Source organism: Mytilus galloprovincialis, chromosome 5, assembly GCF_965363235.1.
Source record: "Mytilus galloprovincialis chromosome 5, xbMytGall1.hap1.1, whole genome shotgun sequence".
Taxonomy (NCBI): Eukaryota; Metazoa; Mollusca; class Bivalvia; order Mytilida; family Mytilidae; genus Mytilus; species Mytilus galloprovincialis.
In genome coordinates, this window is record NC_134842.1 from 3,712,136 (window position 1) to 3,726,396 (window position 14,261).

A 14,261-nucleotide genomic window follows, 5' to 3' on the forward strand; every position below is an offset into this window, starting at 1 on the left:
ATCACTTAAGCAACACGACGGGTGCCACATGTGGAGCAGGATCTGCTTACCCTTCCGGAGCACCTGAGATCACCCCTAGTTTTTGGTGGGGTTCGTGTTGTTTATTCTTTAGTTTTCTATGTTGTGTCGTGTGTACTATTGTTTTTCTGTTTGTCTTTTTTATTTTTAGCCATGGCGTTGTCAGTTTCTTTTAGATTTATGAGTTTGACTGTCCCTTTGGTATCTTTCGTCCCTCTTTTAAGACAAATTTAGGAAGTTCAAAACACTGCATTTATGAATATGTCATATCACAAATATTTCCGACTTCATATTATTTCAGAGGATGTCCGGCTCAATGAAAACTGTCTCCTTTTTTAGTTTTATAGATAAGAAATATATCTGAAGTATGTTTTCTGGATAAACCCTGTTCTATAGATAGAAACATGACTTGATCTAATTTGTCAACTACTAGTATGATACCTTCAGAAACACCTTTTAAATCTATAATCCGAATAAAGCGTCATTAATGATATGATGCCGTTATTCATCCCTTTCTCTTTAGTAACTGGCTTCTTAAATGGTCTAAAAGGTAATAATTCATACTAATTGTCTCGCTAACAAAGCCTAACATTTTGATTTATTCTTCGAAGTAACACGGTAACATCCGGGACACTGTACAAGAAAAGTAAAGCAAAGACAATACATAATTACTCATCTGATATTAATAGGACAAAACATCGTTGTTTTAATTCTTAATATGATTGAAATGTATTTTCATATTATTACATCTCAGAGAGATAACAATCCGACCAAGATCTAGAGCAGATAACAGTCGAAGGCCAGCAATGAGTCTTCAACGCAGCGGCAAAATCCCGCACCTGGAGGTGGGCCTCATCTGACTCCTAATTAAAAACGCTTACTAGTTCATTGAAAATGGCCGTCATTTAAACTTAAAAAATAAAAATGAAGTAAAATTTAAAAAAAAACATACAAGACTAACAAGGCCAGAGGCTCCTGGGCATTGCTTGTCGGGGTTAAGTATTTTTGTGAGATCTCAAGAAATAAGACAGCAACCAAACGAAAACCCCACCAATACAGATCTCGAGGTATACATGCATTTATAACAAGTACGTCTGTCGTGTAGTTGTCACTTGCTCAAACTTATTATCAAACACTTATTCATGTGACTGCATCTTACGATCCTTTACGACAGATAATTAAGCTCATCCGAAATAAATGTCATATTCATGCCTACTATATCATGAATTTGTTAAAACTCTAGATTCTTCTGACGAGAAATGATTATAAAAGCTATATATAGGCCATCGGCATTGGAATTTTGAGTTCAGTCTAGGTTGCCGAGAGTTCTGGTCATTCTGAAGATTACCACGATATGTCTCAAAGACAACTTTATAGATATGTGTTTAACTAGGGATCTCGATACCTTGTTTGCACTTGCTAAGATAATTTCATTTTTCGTATTTGTAATAATATGACACCCAATTCTTTTATTTTCTATTGTCATTTTGTCGTATCTCTACTTGACAATCATTCATTTTTTCTATCGTTCCGGAATAAAAATTTGATATAATTTAAGTTCTGATTTTACTGGAGGCAGCTTTTTCAATATTATTCTAACGACATTTCTTATGTTTGATGGTTAAAAATTGTTGTTCGTGACGTCAAACAAGAGCAGCAAAAGTAGACCATCATTCAATAGAAAAGTTTATGAGGTTAAGCTTGAAAGAAAAAATGTCTCCTGCTGAGCGTATTTTATCTCTATTTGAATTTTTTTTAAAGTCTAAATATAGACCATTAAATCACCAATCATATACAAGTACATTTACATTAATCATTTCCTTTAATTAATGGAATAAATGTGTATTAAAAATCCTTTATTCAAACCATCTTACAGAAAATACCATCGGTAAAACGACGAGCAATCATTTATTGAATTCCGAACACGCAACGATAAAGGATTACTGATCACGTTCACTAAAGACTCGTGTGCTTGTCACATATATCATACCGTGTTTATGTAACATATCTAATAAATTATAGTGCATTTCTCTTATATGCTGGAACTACTTCTTAAAAAAACGCACAAAGTATGCTTTAGGATTACCAATCACGTTCACTAAGACTCGTGTGCTTGTCACATATATCATACCGTGTTTATGTAACATATCTAATAAATTATAGTGCATTTCTCTTATATGCTGGAACTACTTCTTAAAAAAACGCACAAAGTATGCTTTAGGATTACCAATCACGTTCACTAAGACTCGTGTGCTTGTCACATATATCATACCGTGTTTATGTAACATATCTAATAAATTATAGTGCATTTCTCTTATATGCTGGAACTACTTCTTAAAAAAACGCACAAAGTATGCTTTAGGATTACCAATCACGTTCACTAAGACTCGTGTGCTTGTCACATATATCATACCGTGTTTATGTAACATATCTAATAAATTATAGTGCATTTCTCTTATATGCTGGAACTACTTCTTAAAAAAACGCACAAAGTATGCTTTAGGATTACCAATCACGTTCACTAAGACTCGTGTGCTTGTCACATATATCATACCGTGTTTATGTAACATATCTAATAAATTATAGTGCATTTCTCTTATATGCTGGAACTACTTCTTAAAAAAACGCACAAAGTATGCTTTAGGATTACCAATCACGTTCACTAAGACTCGTGTGCTTGTCACATATATCATACCGTGTTTATGTAACATATCTAATAAATTATAGTGCATTTCTCTTATATGCTGGAACTACTTCTTAAAAAAACGCACAAAGTATGCTTTAGGATTACCAATCACGTTCACTAAGACTCGTGTGCTTGTCACATATATCATACCGTGTTTATGTAACATATCTAATAAATTATAGTGCATTTCTCTTATATGCTGGAACTACTTCTTAAAAAAACGCACAAAGTATGCTTTAGGATTACCAATCACGTTCACTAAGACTCGTGTGCTTGTCACATATATCATACCGTGTTTATGTAACATATCTAATAAATTATAGTACATTTATCTTATATGCTGGAACTACTTCTTAAAAAAACGCACAAAGTATGCTTTAGGATTACCAATCACGTTCACTAAGACTCGTGTGCTTGTCACATATATCATACCGTGTTTATGTAACATATCTAATAAATTATAGTGCATTTCTCTTATATGCTGGAACTACTTCTTAAAAAAACGCACAAAGTATGCTTTAGGATTACCAATCACGTTCACTAAGACTCATGTGCTTGTCACATATATCATACCGTGTTTATGTAACATATCTAATAAATTATAGTACATTTATCTTATATGCTGGAACTACTTCTTAAAAAAACGCACTAAGTATGCTTTAGGATTACCAATCACGTTCACTACATATGGACTCGTGTTCTTGTCACATATATCATACCGTGTTTATGTAACATATCTAATAGATTATAGTACATTTATCTTATATGCTGGAACTACTTCTTAAAAAAATGCACAAAGTATGCTTTAGGATTACCAATCACGTTCACTACATCTTGTCACATATATCATACCGTGTTTATGTAACATACATGTATCTAACCGTGTTTATGTAACATATCTAATAGATTATAGTACATTTATCTTATATGCTGGAACTTCTTTTTTTTCAAAAACACACAACAAGTAATATTCTTGAGGACGACCATTTGATTTTCCTTTGGGAAGGAATTTTTTCAACAGAATATTTATGTTCACCTAAAACTTAAACGGGTTTTTGGTTTCGCGCGACGAAATCATGTTAATAAATATTTGTACAAATTTATTTACTTCATTCTGTTTGTAAGATAATATTATATTCTTTTCAGCAAGACCAGGATACTCATTTTCATATCCCCATATCTGTCTGGTTATAATTTAACCGAATAATTTCTTTGGGCGTATCTGCCAGCTTAGAAGTAATCGTCTACTCCCTTTGAACACATCTTATTGGCAATAAGCTTCTAATACATTTGTAGGGACTGACGTTGTTAATAATATCTATAACGTTTTATAGTTATTGTAGTCTTTTCTTTGTCTTTGTGAATATTAATTTTACTGTTTATTCCATTTGACGTGACTTGGTACTTTTACATCCCGTCATTTTGTTATTTTGCTATGGCGAATTTTTGTAATGTTATAGTTTGTTTTTGCTAGTTTGCTTTGTCTGTATACCTTTTTTGTGTTTTTTTTGGCGTATTTGTTCGTTTTTGTAGTGGTTAAGTTTATAACACAATGGTGACTGTTGTTCTCCCATTTTTAAGATGTTTACCTAATATGTCTGTGTTTTGTTCACACATCGTTGTCAATACAATAGAATTTTATGCGACTACCATACAAGTGAGAGGTTTATCTAGCTTCACGATTTTCTACATTTGAAAACGCCTGTACCAGGTCAGGATCATGGCTGTTGTTATCCATTCGTTTGATATTTTTGAACTTTTTATTTTGCCATTTGGGACTTTCCGTTTTGAATTTCCTCGGAGTTCGTTATCTTTTATCATTTTAACATTTTTCTGGCTATAAGTCTTATTCTTTTAAGAATACCTGTCAGGGTATAGTTTCAGCGGCTAATTTCTTTGGACATATTTGCCAGGTTAGTAGGTAAGCGTCTGATTCCTCTGGGCAGGTGTTTTTGAGCTTTTGATTTGCCATTTGATATTATAAGGGACTTTCCGATTTGAATTTTCCTCGGAGTTCAGTATTTTTGTTATTTTACGTTTGACAACACAAACTTCAACAGAAATTCATCTTAAGACCTAACGTGCACATGGTACATCTCCGAAAAATTGTATGCTACAACATTATTTGTAAGTAGTTTTGTCATTTTAAATTATTTTAGAACCAAACGCTTCCATGTGGTTCAGACAGTACAATTGTTAATCGATTTAAATTCTTATGATTTAAAGGAAAATCTGAAGTGCTTCCTCATTATCAGATGGATGTTCGTCTGAAGTGAATGCAGTAGTTGCTAAATGCATTCAAACAAAACTTCCGGTATTTACATGCAAATTGACTACTATGACAAGTTATATAAGAAGTGATTTAATCCATTAACAAAGAATTATTAAACATTATGAGATAAGATACATCAAGTACAAAGCTTCCTTTACAGCAGATTTCAGTCAGTATGTAGCTAATGGTAATATCTTTGGTTAGCTTGCTTGTTAGCTGAACCGTGAAGTCATTGTCAGGTAAGGTATACTAACCTCCTTTTAAAGTAGCTTAGTCCTACAGAGATAGATTTTTTTATCTGTTGGGCTAGTCTACTATTAAAGGAGGGAAGTTTACCTTACCTAACAATGACTTCACGGTTCAGCTAACAAGCAAGCTAACCAAAGATATTACCATTAGCTACATACTGACTAAAATCTGCTGTAACATTATGTCAAAGTTTTTCTTTGTTTATTAATTAAATGTTTTTTTGGCGTGTACCTTCTTGTACTTGTTTGTTGTTCTGATGGTTCAGATGCAGTTGACCTTCTTGTACTTGTTTGTTGTTCTGACGGTTCAGATGCAGGTGACCTTCTTGTACTTGTTTGTTGTTCTGACGGTTCAGATGCAGGTGAACACAAAGATGTCCAAATTATATAAACCTGGAATATTGGTAAAGCGCGAACCATACATTCCAGAACTGGACACTTTGTCTGAATGTATCATAGATATTCAATCTTGCATTCAGAAACTATGATGTTCTATGAGCACAAGGGTTTCTAACCTAATCCTCTTTGCATGACAAATATGTCGTTGTTCCAGCAGATAAAACCTCAAATAATGTCTCCGTATGTAAAAACAATTGTTTACAATGTCTCACAAAACAGCTTGGAATAAACAGCACAACTGTAATCCTACATGTTCTTTAACATCATTTATTTGGGAAGTAATTTTGCAAAATCACAAATCTGTCCTTTTTTCATATGTTATTAACATCAAAGAAAACGAAGAAAATCTGCCGTCATTATAGTGGATAGCGAAACTTCACAAAACCCCGTATACAGAGCTATACATAGCTGGATCATCAAGATGTTCGAATAAACATCTTTCTTAATTGTTGGCTTATATTATTATAGAATCGTATATACAGATACACATTACTTGCTTTGAGTTGTAATGATTTATATTTTGTGGAGAAGCGGCCTGGTTCTATCAGAAAATACGGTGACGATGATATTTTTAAAATATATTTGTTGAGGTTGGATAATTGATATTTCAACAGGCAGTGGGTTTTCCAATGGATACTAATTGTGCACCCCTTCTGTCTGACAAGTTTTTTTATGAAGCATAATTGATTCAGGACCTCTAGAAGACAAAAACAAAAACCACCTTGCAAAGTGTTTAAATTTACTTTCACATATATAAATGATGTCCTATCATTGAACAACACATATTTCAGTCAGTACTTGTACCTCATATATCGCCGTGAATATGAAATTAGGGATACTCCTGATGCAAGAAGGACTGCCTCATACCGTGATATTTTCCTCAATACTGACAGATGGACGACTTCAGACTAAAATCGATGACAAACAAGATGATTTCAACTCCCCACTCGTCAGTTTCCCCAGTTTCTAAGCTGCTCCGTCGTATAGGGTTCACAGATCATTGATCATGCTCGTGAATGTCAACTTTATACTGATTTCATAAACAGTAGTGTGCTCATTACGTAGAAACTGCTCAAAAAGAGTTGTGATGATTAAAGATTAAAAAATAAACACTCCGTAAATTTTATGGACAGCATCACGATCTATACAATGTATTTTTGTCTAATTTGACTAATGAAAATTTTACTCCGTCTTAGATGCGGTTAAACAAAACATGACCTATCCCTGAATATGACTGTCATATCGAGTATGCATTTGCATTGCTATACAACGTGTCTTGGCATTTTGCACATCCAACATTCATGTATTTATTGTTTATGTTTCTGTTATGGTACAGTTTAGATAATGTGTCTTATCGTTTGTAGTCCATATAATTTTAAAACCAAGTTTGAATACCAGCATTCCCATATTCCCGAATATGACTGTTTTACCGAGTGTGAATTTGCATTGCTATACGATGAGTCTCGGTATTGTAAACATCCAACATTCATGTGTTTGTGGTATGGTTTTGGTTTGAAAAATTGTTATGGCATTTGCAATCTAAATAATTAAGAAATTGCCTTTCCATACTATTATTGTCATGAAAATTGTTTGGACGAGTATTGTAAAAATATACATGTTTAGAGTTCGAGAATGCTTGTTATAAAATTAACGGTACCAATTTTCTTGCACCAGATGCGCATTTCGACAATACATGTCTCTTCAGTGATGCTCGTGGCCAAAATATTTGAAATCCAAAGCTTATATAAAAGATGAAGAGCTATAATCCAAAAGGTCCAAAAAGTATAGCCAAATCCGTGAAAGAAATCAGAGCTTTGCATGAGGGAGATACATTCCTTAATTTATAATAATTTCTAATATTTTGTAACAGCAAATTTTAATAACATAAAAAAATCCGTATTTTCATGCCAGTACCGAAGTACTGGCTACTGGGCTGGTGATACCCTCGGGGACTAATAGTCCACCAGCAGAGGCATCGACCCAGTGGTAGTAATGTTAGTTACGTTCGAACGTCACTACTGTTTGTGCTATTCCTTGGTGTCTGTCGTTGATGGAATATATTTGGATCTATTGTGTCCTTTTCTTTATTCAATATGAACACGTCTGTGGATCTTCCTTCCTGACATCCTGACACAAATGTTTAATGAATAACCATTAGGATATGTTTATCGCCTGTTTTATATTTCTAACCACCTGCTGTAAGTAATATTGATATAACATAGAAATGTTAAGTCTGAGGATTTACATTTAAGATCATCATCTTACAAGTTCAATCACATCGTTTGCTACATACGGAAATGTCTGTCCCTCGTCAGGAATGTGACAAGTGTTTTCCATATGTTTGATGATTTTGAGCTTTTGATTTTGCTATTTGTTAATGGCCTTTCTACTTTGAATTTTCCTCGGAGTTCCGTATTTTTTTCTATTTTACATTTTACAACACACACTTCAATAGAAATTCATATTAGATCAAACGTGCACAAGGTACATGTGCAGGTACTTTCTATAAAAAAAAACTCTCCGCGAAATTGTATTATACAACATTATTTGTAAGTAGTCGTGACATTTGAAATTATTTCAGGACCAAAAACTTTCCCATGGTTCAGATAGTTCAACTGTAAATCGATTTAAGTACTAAGGATTGAAAGGAAATTACCAAGTGCTTCCTCATTCTAAGATGGATGTTCGTCTGACGGAATGCAGTGGAAACTTAATGCATACAACAAAACTTCCGGTATTTACATGCTGATGGACAACAAGGACAAGTTATATAAGAAGTGATTAAAACCCATTAGTAAAGAATTATGAAATATTATGAGCTAAGATCCATCGAGTGCAAAGCTAAATTTAAAATAATTCCAATTTTTTTTCTAATTTGTTTTTTTGTCATATTGCTTGTTCTTCCTTGAAGTTTTTTGTTGTTCTGATATAATTTAGTGTATGATGTAACGCGTCTTCTGATTGGATCACAGTATTTAGTCTATCATCTTATGATTTAATTCAGTATGTAACGCGTCTTCTAATTGAACTAAAACTGCGGGAAACGCATAAAATATCAGACTTGAACTTTTACCTTATATTTGCATTGGTATTATTTAGGTCTCAAATCAAAAGAAAAAAATAAGAATCTGCTTAAATTTTGTCATATGACCTTTTATGAGCTATTTAGTCTAATGTTAAAAGATAAAGAGGGGTTATGGGGCAAAATATTTTACCTTGTATCGTATGGATAAACACTAAGGAGTCCGAACATGTGACACTTATTCCAAAACCTTACCTCAGTACATCCTTAAGTAAAACCTAAAAATAAATAAAAAAAAAAAGATAAACCATGTTTTTTAGACTATTTTTTAAATAAAAAAAATTTATGATTTTTTAAGCACATTTGAACGCAAAGATGTCAATTTGTTTCTATATTTTTGGTTCTTAATAAATCATTGCCGTGATGTTAAGTATGGTAATGGTACACAATGTATCATTAATCGTAACATGACGTTCTTAATAAAAAAAAAAATTCTGGTGTCTCATTGTAGATCCTATTCTGTACGCTATCCGGAAGTCTCGATTTTCGAAGCGAGGATTTCCAACTTGCTAACAGAACATGTACAGTTTTGCTTACTGTGCTTTTTCTCATCATTTGTTTACTCCTATATCTATAAAGTGCTTTGAACATCTTAAATGTATGTATAGCATCATAAATATGAGTAACTGTAACAAAACCATGAATTAGAATATAAAATATACGTGTGCATCACACCAACTTCATAGAAAAAAGTGAAATCGATGGACAATTTTGCTCTCGTAGTACAAAGCAAATAATCTTTTATTGCAAATATTTGCATCAGTTTATAGTTAAATATATACTGTTTAGATATTCTTACCGTATTTAAGTGAAATGTTCGTATTTCAAATAAAAAATATGTTTTCCTTGAGGATCCCAAAATAAATTATTGTACGATCAGTTTAAAACTGACTGTATTCTAGAGGCGATTTCAGATTTTTTGTCTGTATGAACAGTCGTGATTTTGAAGGAAAAAAAACAACGGCAATTTGAAGGTATAAACGTGTCTATGTGATATTATAAACTGTCCATGGAACTATAACGTGTAATTTCTTTCATCAGACAATACTAATATATTACTGATGATTTTTGTAGACGGCAAAATAATTATATTTTTGTTCCGTCAGTCTTTTTTAAAATCAAATGCCTTAAAAGCAATACATGATTCGCTTTTGGACTTTGTATTAGTGTGTCGTTGCAGTTATCTGTTTAGCTATTACATTTTGTAAGGCTATTTACACCGTCTGCCGTTGACCAATTGCTGATAACATAAATCAAGCTTGCCTCTTTTAAAATTACAAAAAATAGATAGAGAAAGCTTAATTTAAAAACTTGAGGTATTGAGGAAAGAATTAACGAAATTATACCCCGCCACTTCTGAAGTCCATGTTTTGGAAAAAAATAAACCGCCACAAAAAACTAACTTATAGGTGCATCTGTATAGTTTTAAAAGACCCAATAAATTCAAAAGTATCATTTACCAACACCTTAGGAAGCACAACCATCCTTTTAAATATTTAGCAGTTCAACCTTTAGAAGCAGTAAATAAGCAGCCTGGTGAATCGCATTCCAAGTTTGTACGATCACGGAAAATAATTGAATTAAATTGGATTAAAAAATTACAGACAGTTTACCCTCTCGGTCTAAATGATAATATCATGGGAATTGGTAATATATCTAGAACCAATTCCGTTAACATTTTGGATATAGTTTCTAAAACTGTTCGTAAAAATCGTTCTCACGGTCGTAGAACAAATCGCAATCAAAGAAAATTTCGGGCCAATCATACCAATATTTCGGACCTAATTTCTATTTCAAAAAACAACGGCAGACATTATCTGTTAACAAAACTCTGTTCGTTACCGGTTAATAAGTTAAATAAGATTTTGGAGGATTGCAACACAATTTCATATAACAGTCCTAAGTATGAAATTGTTCAAATTATTATTGCATATTGTTATTCTAAATTATTTCCCAAAATTGATAGCCCTGAAGATCATAAAAAAACATTTTATAAAAATTAAGTATGTCAATAAAGGCTTTGATTTTGTAAATATTGCCGGTATATTTAACGACCATTCTGTTAAAGAACAAATTCCTGGATATTTTGAGAATACTGAGCTACCTCTTATTTGTTATATGTACAAGAAATCTACCCGGAAATTTGTGTTTAATTATAGTCAATTGTGTAAAGATGTTAATATCAGTGAAAATACACCTACTTCATGTAATTGCAGTAATTCCGAATATATTTATGGACCCATTTCCCATGTGATAACAGGAGATCTTAACATCGTTCAAGACCGAGAGTTAAAATCATTCCTCAGTAAAGGACCTAAATATCGTCCCCCGTCTATTATTAATTGGAATGGGTGTCGTAATATCATCCACGACTCACTCCATACTTACTGTATGAAATGGATAAAACGGGGAAAAAACTGACAAAAAATCTTTTGACTCTTTTTTTAATTCAGTAATGAAGATAGTTGATATACGTATTCAACATTTTATAGAACATTTTACTATTAACAATAACCACAATAAACCTATTTCTCGTATCAAACATAAACTAAGAGAACTAGCCAAGGAATTTGTTTTTGTCCCGGCCGATAAAGCTGCTAATAATATTATTATTGTTTGACGTAAATTTTACATTGAGGTTCTGAAAAAGGAAATCACCAATTCACCAACATTCCAACTGATTCCATTTTCAGAAAACGAAATCTGTAACAAACATAAACTTTTAGCCACCGCTTTACAAGCAGAGCCAACTACAATGAAAGTCCCAACTATGTATTGGCTTCCGAAGCTGCACAAAACCCCTTACAAATATAGATTTATTTCGTCTTCAAGCCATTGTTCAACTACTAAATTGTCTATTCTTCTTACCAGCACACTTGGTACAATTAAAAACCTGATAATAAATTGTTCAAATAAGGCCTTCGAAAATAGTGGAATAAATTACTTTTGGAGTGTCAAGAACTCGTTGGAAGTACTTGATAAATTGCATGCTTATATTGGTGATTTTGAATCTGTTCAAAGTTTTGATTTTTCTACCCTGTATACCACATTGCCTCACATTCTCATTAAGAAAAAATTCACACACCTAATTAAATGGGCATTCAAAAAATCAGAATGTGAATATATATGTTTAAACTCTTTTAGGTCATTTTTAAGTAGCAATAAACAAAAAAACTATGTTAATTGGACATGCTTTGATACTATATATGCCCTTGAATTTTTACTAGATAACATTTTTGTTCGCTTTGGGGATTCCGTATATCGTCAGATTATCGGAATTCCAATGGGGACTAACTGTGCACCACTTATTGCGGACCTGTTTTTGTATTGTTATGAGTTACAATTTATGACAACAATAACCAAAGACCCATCGAAACAACATCGGATAAACAAATTTAATAATACTTTTAGATATTTGGATGATATTTTGGCTCTCAATAATGACGACTTCAGTATGTATATTGATGAAATGTATCCTGTTGAACTTACTTTAAATAAAGCTAATACTAACAATGACCACTGCCCTTTTCTCGATCTTGATATCTATATCACTAATGGAAAGCTGAATACTAAAATTTATGATAAAAGGGATGATTTTTCATTTCCTATCGTTAATTATCCGTTTTTAGATGGTGACGTTCCCTTGTCACCATCTTACGGTGTTTATATATCTCAACGTGTACGATTCGCTCGTGTATGTAACAATGTTTTAGATTTTAACGAGAGAAATGTATGTATTACTGAAAAATTATTACACCAGGGTTTTCGATATCACAAACTAGTCAAAACATTTACTAAATTTTATCATCGGTATAAAGACATCATTCGTAAATATAGCTCAACATGCAGACTTCTAATACGTTCAGGTATTTCACATCCAATTTTTTATGGAAATATTCTTTATAAAGCACAAAGGTGTCAGTATTCACCTCAGAAACTTACAAAACCTTTGAATAGACTTATTAAGAAGGGATATAATTACGATACTGTTGTCAGGTCATTAAAGATTGCATATTTTGGCGTTAATATTGAGTCACTGATAAGGTCTTTGCATCGGAACTAAACACATTTATTCTAAAAACAGTTGTTGGCATGACACGGGTTGTGTTCTTCTCATATATGTTATGATGGTATGATACTAAACCCCTAACGGGAAGGATTGTGCCTGATGTTCATATGATGAAATCATAATCTTTCAGTCAGTTTAATTGAAGTCTGGAGCTGGCATGTCAGTTAACTGCTAGTAGTCTGTTGTTATTTATGTATTATTGTCATTTTGTTTATTTTCTTTGGTTAAATCTTCTGACATCAGACTCGGACTTCTCTTGAACTGAATTCTAATGTGCGTATTGTTATGCGTTTACTTTTCTACATTTGTTAGAGGTATAGGGGGAGGGTTGAGATCTCACAAACATGTTTAACCCCGCCGCATTTTTGCGCCTCTCCCAAGTCAGGAGCCTCTGGCCTTTGTTAGTCTTGTATTATTTTAATTTTAGTTCTTGTGTACAATTTGGAAATTAGTATGGCGTTCATTATCACTGGACTAGTATATATTTGTTTAGTGGCCAGCTGAAGGACGCCTCCGGGTGCGGGACTTTCTCGCTACATTGAAGACCTGTTGGTGACCCTCTGCTGTTGTTTTTTATTTGGTCGGGTTGTTGTCTCTTTGACACATTCCCCATTTCCATTCTCAATTTTTTTTTTTTTTTCGTCAATTCAAATTACAAAATCAAAAGCTCGAACACATCAAACGAATAGAAAAAACTTGTCATTTCGCGATAGAGTAAAGGCATTTTCTTACATATAATATGTTAGATTAATCAGGATGTTATAGCTAGCGAAACCTTTGACAAGGCAATCAGTCAAATTAGGTTTCAAATGTTAAACATTTAAGGAATGACTGAAATATGTGTTCGGTCTATGACGAAATAACATAAAATGACATAACTGAATAACGCGGGTAGCGGGCTATTTAACAGTGTGCACCACATTTTTTATGTTATTTCAAATAGACTGACAAAATATTACTGTAATTTCTTATAATTTAATTCTAAATTTCATTCTAAACCGGCGAAAATCATGAAAAAACGTTGATGACGTCAGGGTCACATGACAAAATTGTCTATGATATGATAAACAAAACGACTCAGCCAATCAGAAGACGCGTTAAATCCAAATTTAATTATTGGGGTATATCAGTCAACTTTATGTTTTTATTCTAATAACTATAAAACAATTAACTATTTAATAAAAAAGATGAATAGATACTCGAGCTCGATAGTCGAAATACGTTAGCAAAAATTAAAGACAAGAATACAATAATGAACAACTACAGCCTTTGGCCTTTGTTAGTCTTGTATTATATTTAATTCTAGTTTCTTGTGTACAATTTGGAGTTTAGTATGGCGTTCATTATCACTGAACTAGTATATATGTTTGTTTAGGGGCCAGTTGAAGGACGCCTCCGGGTGCAAGAATTTCTCGCTGCATTGAAGACCTGTTGGTGATCTTCGGCTGTTGTCTGATGTATGGTCGGGTTGTTGTCTCATTGACACA